The sequence below is a fragment of the Bidens hawaiensis genome, unplaced genomic scaffold, assembly GCF_021521415.1.
Source record: "Bidens hawaiensis isolate Kalapana, Puna unplaced genomic scaffold, B.hawaiensis_p1.1 tig00014095_1, whole genome shotgun sequence".
In the NCBI taxonomy this organism is placed as follows: domain Eukaryota; kingdom Viridiplantae; phylum Streptophyta; class Magnoliopsida; order Asterales; family Asteraceae; genus Bidens; species Bidens hawaiensis.
The window spans coordinates 562,155-572,234 of NW_027492212.1; the positions used below are offsets into that span (position 1 = coordinate 562,155).

General features: G+C 37.9%; 1 pseudogene across 1 annotated transcript; it reads left to right on the top strand.

The window, feature by feature from the left end:
* The first annotated feature begins 5,290 nt into the window (after positions 1-5,290).
* Positions 5,291-6,653, top strand: LOC143545869 (uncharacterized protein At2g23090-like; annotated as a pseudogene). The gene is made up of 3 exons (XR_013137518.1): positions 5,291-5,439; positions 5,565-5,605; positions 6,398-6,653. The product of XR_013137518.1 is annotated as an uncharacterized protein At2g23090-like (transcript).
* Positions 6,654-10,080: the final 3,427 nt, after the last annotated feature.

Sequence of the window (10,080 nt, forward strand, 5' to 3'; positions counted from 1 at the left end):
TAAATCCATATGTATTTAGTTAGTGATCAACAAAGATTATGTAATATTTATAACCATCATATGAGATAACCGGTGATGACCATACGTCCGAAAATAAAAGTTGAAGTGGTGCATTGGAAGAAATTGAAGAAGAAAAGAAAGGAAGCTTATGGCTTTTGTTTATGCAACACGAATTACATGATTTATTAAAAATAGAAATAGACGGAACAATAGTAGATAAATGTTGTAACACTTGTGCATGCGGATGTCCAAGACGATGATGCCACAAGGATGGTTTATTTTGTTGAACATAAAAAACGTGAGGCGGTGATTTTGGACGAAGCTCATAGATTCCATGTTCACTTGTTCCTTGGAGGAGGGGGAGCTGGATTTGACAGTCCTTGATAACAAAATTGAGAGAGAAAAACTGAATTAGTATATTGTTATCAACACATAATCGCGAAATATAAATAATATTACGGGAGATGGACGGAACACATAAAACATTATGTAAAATTAAGGATACGGTGTCAAAGTGAAGTGTTAAAGAGCCAACATGAGTAATATTAAGAGACGAACCATCACCGATGATGAGTTCTTGGGTACCATCATATGGGGCATGAAGGGATAATGCATTAAGATCATTGGTTATATGGTGAGAAGCGCCACTGTCGAAGAGCCATGGGCGGGTGTCAATAGTATTTGCGTTTGAAACCTGCAACATATTGGCTTGTGGAGAATTATTTTGGGTTCCTTTGGGCAAAGAAGGCAGGCCAATTTGAGGGTACTGTTTCTTGAAAGCAAAACAAGAAGTTAGTGAATGGCCTTTGGCAAAACAAAATTGGCATTTTCCTAAAAATGGGCGGTTTTGAGAGACTGATTGTTGAGTAGCCGGGGGTTTTGAGGGTGTGGGTAGTAAACCTGGGTTTTGTGAAGTGTTGCGGGTGTACCAAGGTTTGTGTATGTGGCGAGTATTTGCAGCAAAAGCAGTTGTAGGTTGGTGGAGAATGGGAGTAGTAGGTTGTTTCTGGGCTAATATTAATTCCTGGTTAATGAGTTTTTCATGAAGTTCATGAAACGAGATGGGTGTATCACGGCCATGAACGGAATCAATGACAGATTTGTAGGAATTCGGGTCTAGCCCGTTGAGACATCTTCTGGATCGGGTTGTTTGCCAAAAATGGACAGTTCATCAGATATGGATTTAACCGATTGCATGAAATCAGTTATGGTTTGGTTTGGGGCTTTGGTAGATTGCTTTACTCTGTATTGTAGTTGTTTGATATGACCACGGGAGGTGGAGGCATAGGTTTCAGAGAGGATTTTCCAAGCCTCAAGTGATGTTTTGGCATTTGTGATTAATGGGACAAGAGAGGGAGAGAGGCTGCCGACTAATGCCCCGTACAATAGCCGATCTTGACGGAACCAAGCATTATAGTCGACATGAGGAATTAAGTTTCCATGTTTGTCAACTGAGGGTTTGGGTGCTGGAAGTGTACCATCTATGTATTTGAATAAATCAAGACCGTAGAGGAGGGCTTCAAGCTGTGTTTTCCAACTTAAGTAATTTGTGTCAGTGAGTTTAAGGGAGGGAGGCAAGGTAATAATTGTGAGAGAGGAGGGGGTGTTGAGGGGAATGGTTCCAATGGTTGAAGAGGAAACATAATTGTTGGTGGTCATGGCTGCTAAAAACAATCGTTGGAGAAGATGAGTTATAATGAGCGGCTGCTGTGTTTTGGAAGGAAGATAGGGTTCCTGGCTGATACCATATGAAGATATACAACCGAATGATTTTTCTCATTAAACTAATTGCAAATATATACCAAGTACAAACAATAATCATGGCTATGAATCAGGGATTGATTACAACAAATAAGGAAAATGTATAACTGATGATATATGGTCAAATATAGATCAACAATTTGATATTCAAAATATTTTATTTAGTTGGCGGGAAACCGATTGTATTGTTAATATGATGATGAGTATATAAATTAATAAAGAAGAATGACAAGATAATTTAATATCGATGGAGGTGCATTGCCGTTGTGGAAAACATGGCTGGGATTTTCTACAATGACATTGCAGACCAATGACAGAGATGTAGCGCATCTTGGTAGCGCCTTTGTTTTGGGTCAAATCACATGTTCCAATCCTGTTAGAAATTTAACGTAAGTTTAATTGACTGTAACATGTACAAATGTACAATTAAGTGCTCACCTTTCTATGTCTTATCTTGAAACATTTAAAAAAATACAAGCTTAAAATACATAGGGCGCCTTGGAGGTGGTAAAACCGTTGCACTGTTTTCACTAGATCAGGGTCTTTGAGCAATTCAATCACCATTGCAAGCAATTAGCATGAATATATCTCTCCAACTCTTTAGCATCATGCAAATTGTTCTCACTACCAAACTGGCCTTGGCCCAAATCATGCCACTTGCACTGCACCAATAATGCATCTAGTATTCTTTCCTACAAAGAAGCAACATTGTAGATATATATATATATAGAGAAGACCATGACAAGGAAACCACACAAACTAATTAGATTCCTTTAATCTTAACTAAGGTTTTGGTTCATTGTCAAAGTCATGGGAATAAAATGTGTTGTTTTCTGGTGTTTATATTTCTTTATTACCGTTAAATCAGCTAGATTTGGGAGCTTATCGGGTGGTAACGGATTGGACATAGCAAATGAAGATAAAAACATCACCGTGGCGGCTTATGGCAGACTTGGAAATGGCGGTAGGGTTGGGTATGGTAATGGTGGACGCAGGCCGAGGGGATACCGGTTAACAAACAGGGGTGGGTATGGTCATGGACCTCATGGTCATGGTCATGGAGGAAGAGGTAGAGGAAGAGGTGGATTTGGTTCTTCTGGTGGTAATACGGGCGGAGGTGGTGGTTCTAATGGCGGTGATATGGGCGGAGGTGGTGGTTCTAACGGTGGTAATATGGGTGGAGGAGGTGGTTCTGATGGTGGTAATACGGGTGGAGGAAGAGGTGGATTTGGTTCCGGATATGGTGGGGGTGGTGGTTTTGGGACAGGACCGGGCAGCTGGGGTGGATATGGCAATGGGAATCCATCTACTGGAGGAGGAGTTGTGGGTGGGAATTATGGCTCAAGAGGAAGTTTTGGCGGTGGTGGAGGTGCATTCAGGTCTAGGACGGGTCCAGGCTCGGGTTATGGGAACTTTGGTGGCTCTAGTGGTGGTTTTAGTGGCGGTGATGGTGGAGGAAATGAGAATGGAGGAGGAAGTCCTCATAACACTACATACAGTAATTAAAATGAAAGAATGAGTTAGAATAAACATGGTTTTTCTTCATTTTGAAACTGAGCCAGAATTTAGAAATTAAGTATTAATACATTGTTAATTTTGTTTGTTTTGTCATACTGCATTTCATAGATGCATGCATTTATATCATTAACGTATGTATTTGGAATTCTGGATGGATTTGTCTTGCTGCTCATTGGGCTCAGATAACCCAAGCCCAAAAACCAGATAAAAAAACCCAAAACTTAACAGCTACCAAACATTTACTTGCAACTAGATCTTGAATCTGGTTAGAAGCTAACCAGTAACCACTATAGTAATGCTTTGAGAACCTAAACAAACAGCGAACGTCTGTCTTATCGATCTATAAGCCAGACTCCTTTAAGAACTGGATCACCTCTTAACAAAATTTAATAAATATTTACAATTTTGGTGTAAATTTACAATTTTACTTGTTCTTTTGACAAAAGCTTATAGTAGTAAAAATGTATAAACACTTAAATAAGAATTTAAAAACAAAAAATAACGATCATCCTAACCTGATTGGTCTAGTCTCGTACCCCATCTGATTGGTTGTGGAAACATTGCTCTAAGCTAATACTTCATTCGTCCATCTTTAATTATCATAGTTTGAAAAACACAAGCGTAAGGTAAATTAAATGATTATTTTTTTGCCTACTAAATGACAATAATACTTTTAGAAATTGGGTCCATCAATATTGTTTATTAATGTTAATTGTGTGTGTTTAAGGATAAGTTTGAAAATTGGCTAATAAATTTTGAAATTTGACATTTGTAACGAGACAAATAAAAAAGAAAATATAGATACTTTTAATGGGACGGAAGGACTAATTTACTTTCATAATTTAATCCTAAGGTGGCAAGGTGTATGGGACTGACTATGGGTGGCAAAACAAACCCAAATAGGTTGCTTTGGGTCAATATGGATAATTTTAAAAATTAGAATGGGTTATGATGGATCAAAAGAATTTTTCAAGAAGGTCAAGATGGGTTTAGGAAATTCTAGCCACTTTTGATTATAGGTTAGAATGAATTTGTTTATGAGTTACAATGGACTAAAACAAGTTTCATCCAATTTCATTTTAAACAAAACCCACGAAACTGAATGGAAATCGAGAAATCGAAACCGAAATCATTGTAACCAAACAGATACCGAAACCGACTAAAATGAAAAAAAGCAAAACCGAACCGAAAAAAAACTGAAAAAATGGAGCCTGAACCGATACAAAGCCGGGTTTTTTTTGTTTTTTTTAATGAACGAGGATGACAGCGGAAACATTTTAGTTATTTTACATTTTGCGTTTTTTATTTAATTTTTTATTAATTTTTTAAGGGTTTTTGAAACCATTTGTATTTTAACCTACACTTGAGTCAAGATTAGCTTTACCCATCTTGATCCATACCCATCATAACCTTCTATTTTAAAAAATCCATCATGACTCATACCCATCTTGACCCATTCTCATTCTAACCCATCACCCAAATCCAACTCAACCCACTCACATTGCCACCTCTAGGACTGACCCATATGTTATTTTTCTTAACAGCCGATGAATTCTTCAAATGAGCTATTTGCTAAAATTACCAGATCATGATATATTCGTCTTCCGATCCGGAAAAAACCTCAGTTAAGGCCAACACCCGTGAACACGCGCCTGAAGTCATGACAGCGCGGTTAGATAAAAACACGTTCAGTTTAAGGATCTAGCTAATGAACGTCACCTACTCACCTAATCTTTTATCATCACCATGTTGTCGTTGAAACCAAATGTTGAAGGCCGGAATCAAATCTGAGTCTCATGAAACATCCAACCCTTCATCACCAACTCATTGATCTAACATATACCTATACGCTAGTAAATTGTCATATTTTCTTTTAGACGCTATATAGCTAATACTTATTTTTTTAAGTGTCACAAAAGAAGTTTTACCGGTAAGAAACTTATAATTATAACAAAAATAGGAAAAAGGAGAACCAACCGCTAAAATATTCCACTGTAAATACTCCCCCAAATTGTAAAATAAAACTAGGGTTTCCAGTTCAATTAGGTGAGAAAGAGAAAGAGGTAGGCGCAGATCAAGAAAGCATGGGCGGAGGTAACGCTCAGAAGTCCAAAATGGCCCGTGAGAAGAACTTGGAGAAGGCCAAAGCTGCCGGCAAAGGTATTCACTTCCGATCGCTCAAACCTGATTCAGTCATTAAGTATTCATTGATTATGCTCTGTTCGGTTAATATCTTTGATCTCTCTAGTTAACTGATTATCTGTTTGAGTTTGAACTTGTTGTAGGAAGTCAGCTTGAGGCTAATAAGAAAGCTATGAACATCTAGGTTTGCTTTTCATCTCTTGGATTATCGTTAGTGATAATGTTTTCTGACTGTAAATTAAGTTGTTAGCAGCTAAAACAATCGTATTTTGATTTGTGAGTATTTGTTCTAGTAGTTGTAGTTTGTAGATCTGTTTGTACCGTTTATTAATTTGGTTGATTTTCTTGCTGTTACTTGAATCTCTTCTAGTTAGGTTTAGATCTTAGATACACAAGTAATGATTAATTTGCGTCTGGAGAGCACTAGATTCTTAGGGGTGTGCACGGTTTAGTTTGGGTTGGTTTTTGGGCTAACATCGAACCAAAAACCAAAAGCTTGGTTTTTGAAAGCTGTTTAGTTTCGTTGTTTCGGTTGACATTTGAGCTTCAAAATATTGGGACGAACAGTTACTAATCAATAACCAATTGATTATTGTACATCTGGGCAAAAATATTTGAGTTACATATTTATTAACTTTTTATGAATTTCTTAAATTAAAACTAAAAAAACCCGCTCACCCTGAACCGGAAGTACAGTTTTTACAAAAACATAAAACCAAACCGTTGGTTTTTGTTCTGATTTTTCCGATTTTTCCAGTTTTTTGTGCATCCCTAGTTTCTGTGATTCTAACTTTTTTCTGAGCAGAGTATTTGGTTATTAGATATAAAGCAACTTTTATTGTGGTTTAAATACGTAAATGTTGCAAATTTAAGTTTTTTTTTGCTAAATGATGGTGAGAACTAAAGACCACAACTTGTACTTGATGAGATTTTATTGAGGTTTATGAATCTGATTTAGTGACTTCTTTGATTTCAGTGCAAGGTTTGCATGCAAACTTTCATCTGCACTACTTCAGAAGTGAAGTGCAGGGAACATGCTGATGCAAAACATCCAAAAGCTGACGTGTACGCGTGTTTCCCTCATCTGAAGAAATGATATCCGATGTTTAAAGGTCTTTAAGTGTGGTTACTGTCAAATTGTACTTAAAACTGTATTTTTATAATATCATTAACTCATGATGCTTGTTGTCATTGTGTTTTTAAGTGTTGGGTGAAAAAAGGAAACTTGGTTCCATGTTTGTAATAATGCTTAGTTAAGACTGCCACACGTAGAATTAATCTTAACATAGACGGACTTGAAGATGTGCACCGTGAAAGGGGTGAAAATTGTTAATCTATTAGTTAGGATTGTTAATGAGTCGAAGCGATACGAGTCAGGGTCATTGAGCTAAAAGTTTAGCTCAAGCTCAGCTTGGTTTGAACTTGAGCCTGCTCGTTTTGATTTGGTTTGGTTTTAAAGAACAAAGTCAAATTGGCATTGGACCTTTTCCACATCTTGCAAAATTGAGCATTAGAGATTTCACTGAACCACCGGCGTTTAAATCGTGTTACAGAAACACTATAGGTACAACATAAATGCAAAGTTTATGAAAACCTCAAAAAGAAACCTTAGAAATACACAATAACATTATCAAGAAAAGGTTTTTGAATGTAGTTAGACCATGTGTACTCGGCCACGTTGTGGCGTTTTGGGAGATGAAAACGCCGAGGGCACCCCCTTCCCCTGGCGTTTTCGTCCGACGTTTTTGGCAAGCGTTTTTCTACAAAACGCTTAAATGGCACACTTTTTCAAACTAATATGACTGTTATATGTTACCGTTTGATAAAAAAAATTACCTTTCTTACACAATTCATCCTATAAATAACAATCAAACTTCATTTTTTAGACACTTTCTTCACTCATTCTCTACAACAATCTCTAATTATATATTTTCAACCACCAACCAATATGTTTCTGTTCAACAATCAAAAACTCGGTTTTGGTCAATACACATGACAAGGCAACCCAAACAACCATGACCCAAATAATTCACAACCGAACTCATCTACACCGACCCCTCAAACCCCGTATCTGTTCGACGCACAAATGACCGTGTACGTACAATATCTAGGTCCCGGAGTCCCTAACCCAAATATGATTCCCGTTTTACAAAACCCAATCACGAATATGATGGCCGGTTCTGGTTCCCAACCCGCCGATGAGATGATGCCGGAAACACAAATCAACTCGGAGCCACAACACGTCCCGGAGACTCGTTGGGGTTCGAGCCAACGTGAAGGCGGACGTGAGAGAAAACACACAAAGAACCCCCCCCCCCCCGGGCGAACCTCGAACTAAAAAGATAACTATACCGTGGAAACCCGACGAGTGTGAATTACTTCCTCGGGCGTGGTGCGTGATATCGGAAGATCCCGAGTGTTATAAGTTTTTATAAAATATATGTTTTTTTAATCTCTTAGAATAAGCATTAAATGTGTAATACTTTTTTTAGCGAACTATCAAGAATCGGGTGTATTTTATTACAACATTAAAGATTTGTTCCATGAACTTGGCGGGGACTCGCGTCGGGAAAAAGATTATGTAATGTCGAAATAGACCGATATAAACTCCAAATGCATGGCTTACCATTCGGTTCACTCTCTGATGGTTCGAACGTGGGGGTAGCGGTGTTTGTGACGCGGATATCATGGAAAGGGTGTTGGTAGAGTTTCAACAGAAGTCGGGGAACTTCAATTACATGAACTGTTGGAAAAACAAACTGAAGTTTCACTCTAAGTGGGCCCATGTTACGCCCGTCAGCACCGAAATTTTTAGGCCTAACGAAAGGTCTAAAACATCGTCTTCGGTTGATCCGATAACACCAAGGTCCGATTCTTGAAACTTTAAGTTAAGCGATAATGAAGACGAGAATCCCTATGCGGATGTTTCCGAGATCCCTTGACCGCCGGGTAGAAGAAGCAAGGGAAGGGGAAAAGGAAGCAAGGGAAAGGGGTCTCGTCGTCGGCGTCAATGGGTTCGAATGTTGAAATGAAGAGTCATTTCAAATAAATGAACATTCGACTCAAAGGTATACAAGAACTTTGAGCTCAACGTCTTCAAGTAAATATGGACGCCGTCGAAGTGCATAAAATGAAGGAATTGGACAACGACATCGATGTTTTAACAATCGAGATCCGAAGACGACCCGAGAGTCCAATCTCTAAAAGCAATTCGGCAACATAAAATTTTTGAAATATACAACATTTTTTTTGAACGGTGACTTTCATAGTGGTTGAATATTCAGCCACAGCTCTCGGAGAGAGCCCCAACCGCCCCACTCGGGCCAAGACTATGTAGTCTTAACCGGGCCCACGCTTGGCATCCGAGCTTGGCTAGGCGTTTCACGAGAAAATTTCGAGCCCCCTGCCACTTGACAGTAGTTGTCCGCCCACAAGAGCAAACTCTCTAGAAAGGGACACTCTAATAGAAAACTCGTGTCGCCATCAAGATTCGAACTTGAGAGGCCAACCGGCATCAAGCTCTTACCCATCATTTAGCTGGCCACTTGAGCTAGCAAAAGTGGTTAAAATATACAACATTTAGTCTTATTATTATTATTTTTGTAATTTTTATTTTTAAATATAATGTATTTTTTTATTTTAATGTAGTTTTTATTTTTAAATTTAATGTAGTTTTTTAATTTAATATTTAATTATTTAATGAAATATTATTTAAAAAAAAATACACGACTGAGATCCACATGGCACAAAATGTCCAAGGGTGGATAGTTATGGCTACACCCTCTGTTTTCAAAAAACTAAAACTCTGATTGTGCGCTACATGACGCAAAATGTCCAATGATGAGCCACTATGACTGCATATGGTCTTAGCATTTTGTAGAGTTGTTCAAAAAGTCCGCGGCTCGCTCGAAACTCGCTTGAAAATAGCTCGAAAAAAGCTCGGCTCGAAAAAGCTCGATTCTAAATTAGCTCGGCTCGATTTCTAAACGAGTCGAGCTCGAGCCAGGGTCAGCTCGGCTCGTGGCTCAGTTTTGGCTCGACTCGTTAGCTCGGCTCGTTTAGATTAAACCCTAAATTTTAATATCTATATATAGTAATATCATATTTATACATATATTATGTCACTCAATACTTAAAACCTTATAAAAGAATAACAAAAATAAAACATATAAAGTTATAAATTCTCTAATTTATAATTTTTATATAATATGTATGTTAAAATTATATTTTTTTGTCTTTTATATATCAAAATTTGTAAAATAAAAATTTAAAATTAAAAAAAAATTAAAGGAGGCTGGCTCGACGAGCTCGAGCTCGGCTCGAGCTTTAAACGAGCCGAGCTCAAGCTCGATTTTTCAGCTTGATAGAAAAAACGAGCCGAGCTCGATTATGTTCAAGCTCGAGCTCGAACACACTCTGGCTCGGCTCGACTCGTTTACGGCCCTAACATTTTGTTCCTTTTAGTGATCTGCTTATCATAACCATCGTAGCATGCCTCTAATTATGGTGGATCTGATAGACAAACACCCCCTTTTTTTCTGATCCGTTACTTGAATTTGGATTTGTAATGCACACCCTCTCTCCGTATATCATTTGTTCAATACAAGTTTTATGAAGCCAACTAACATAATGTTTTGTTGGTAATAATTATAAAAAGGA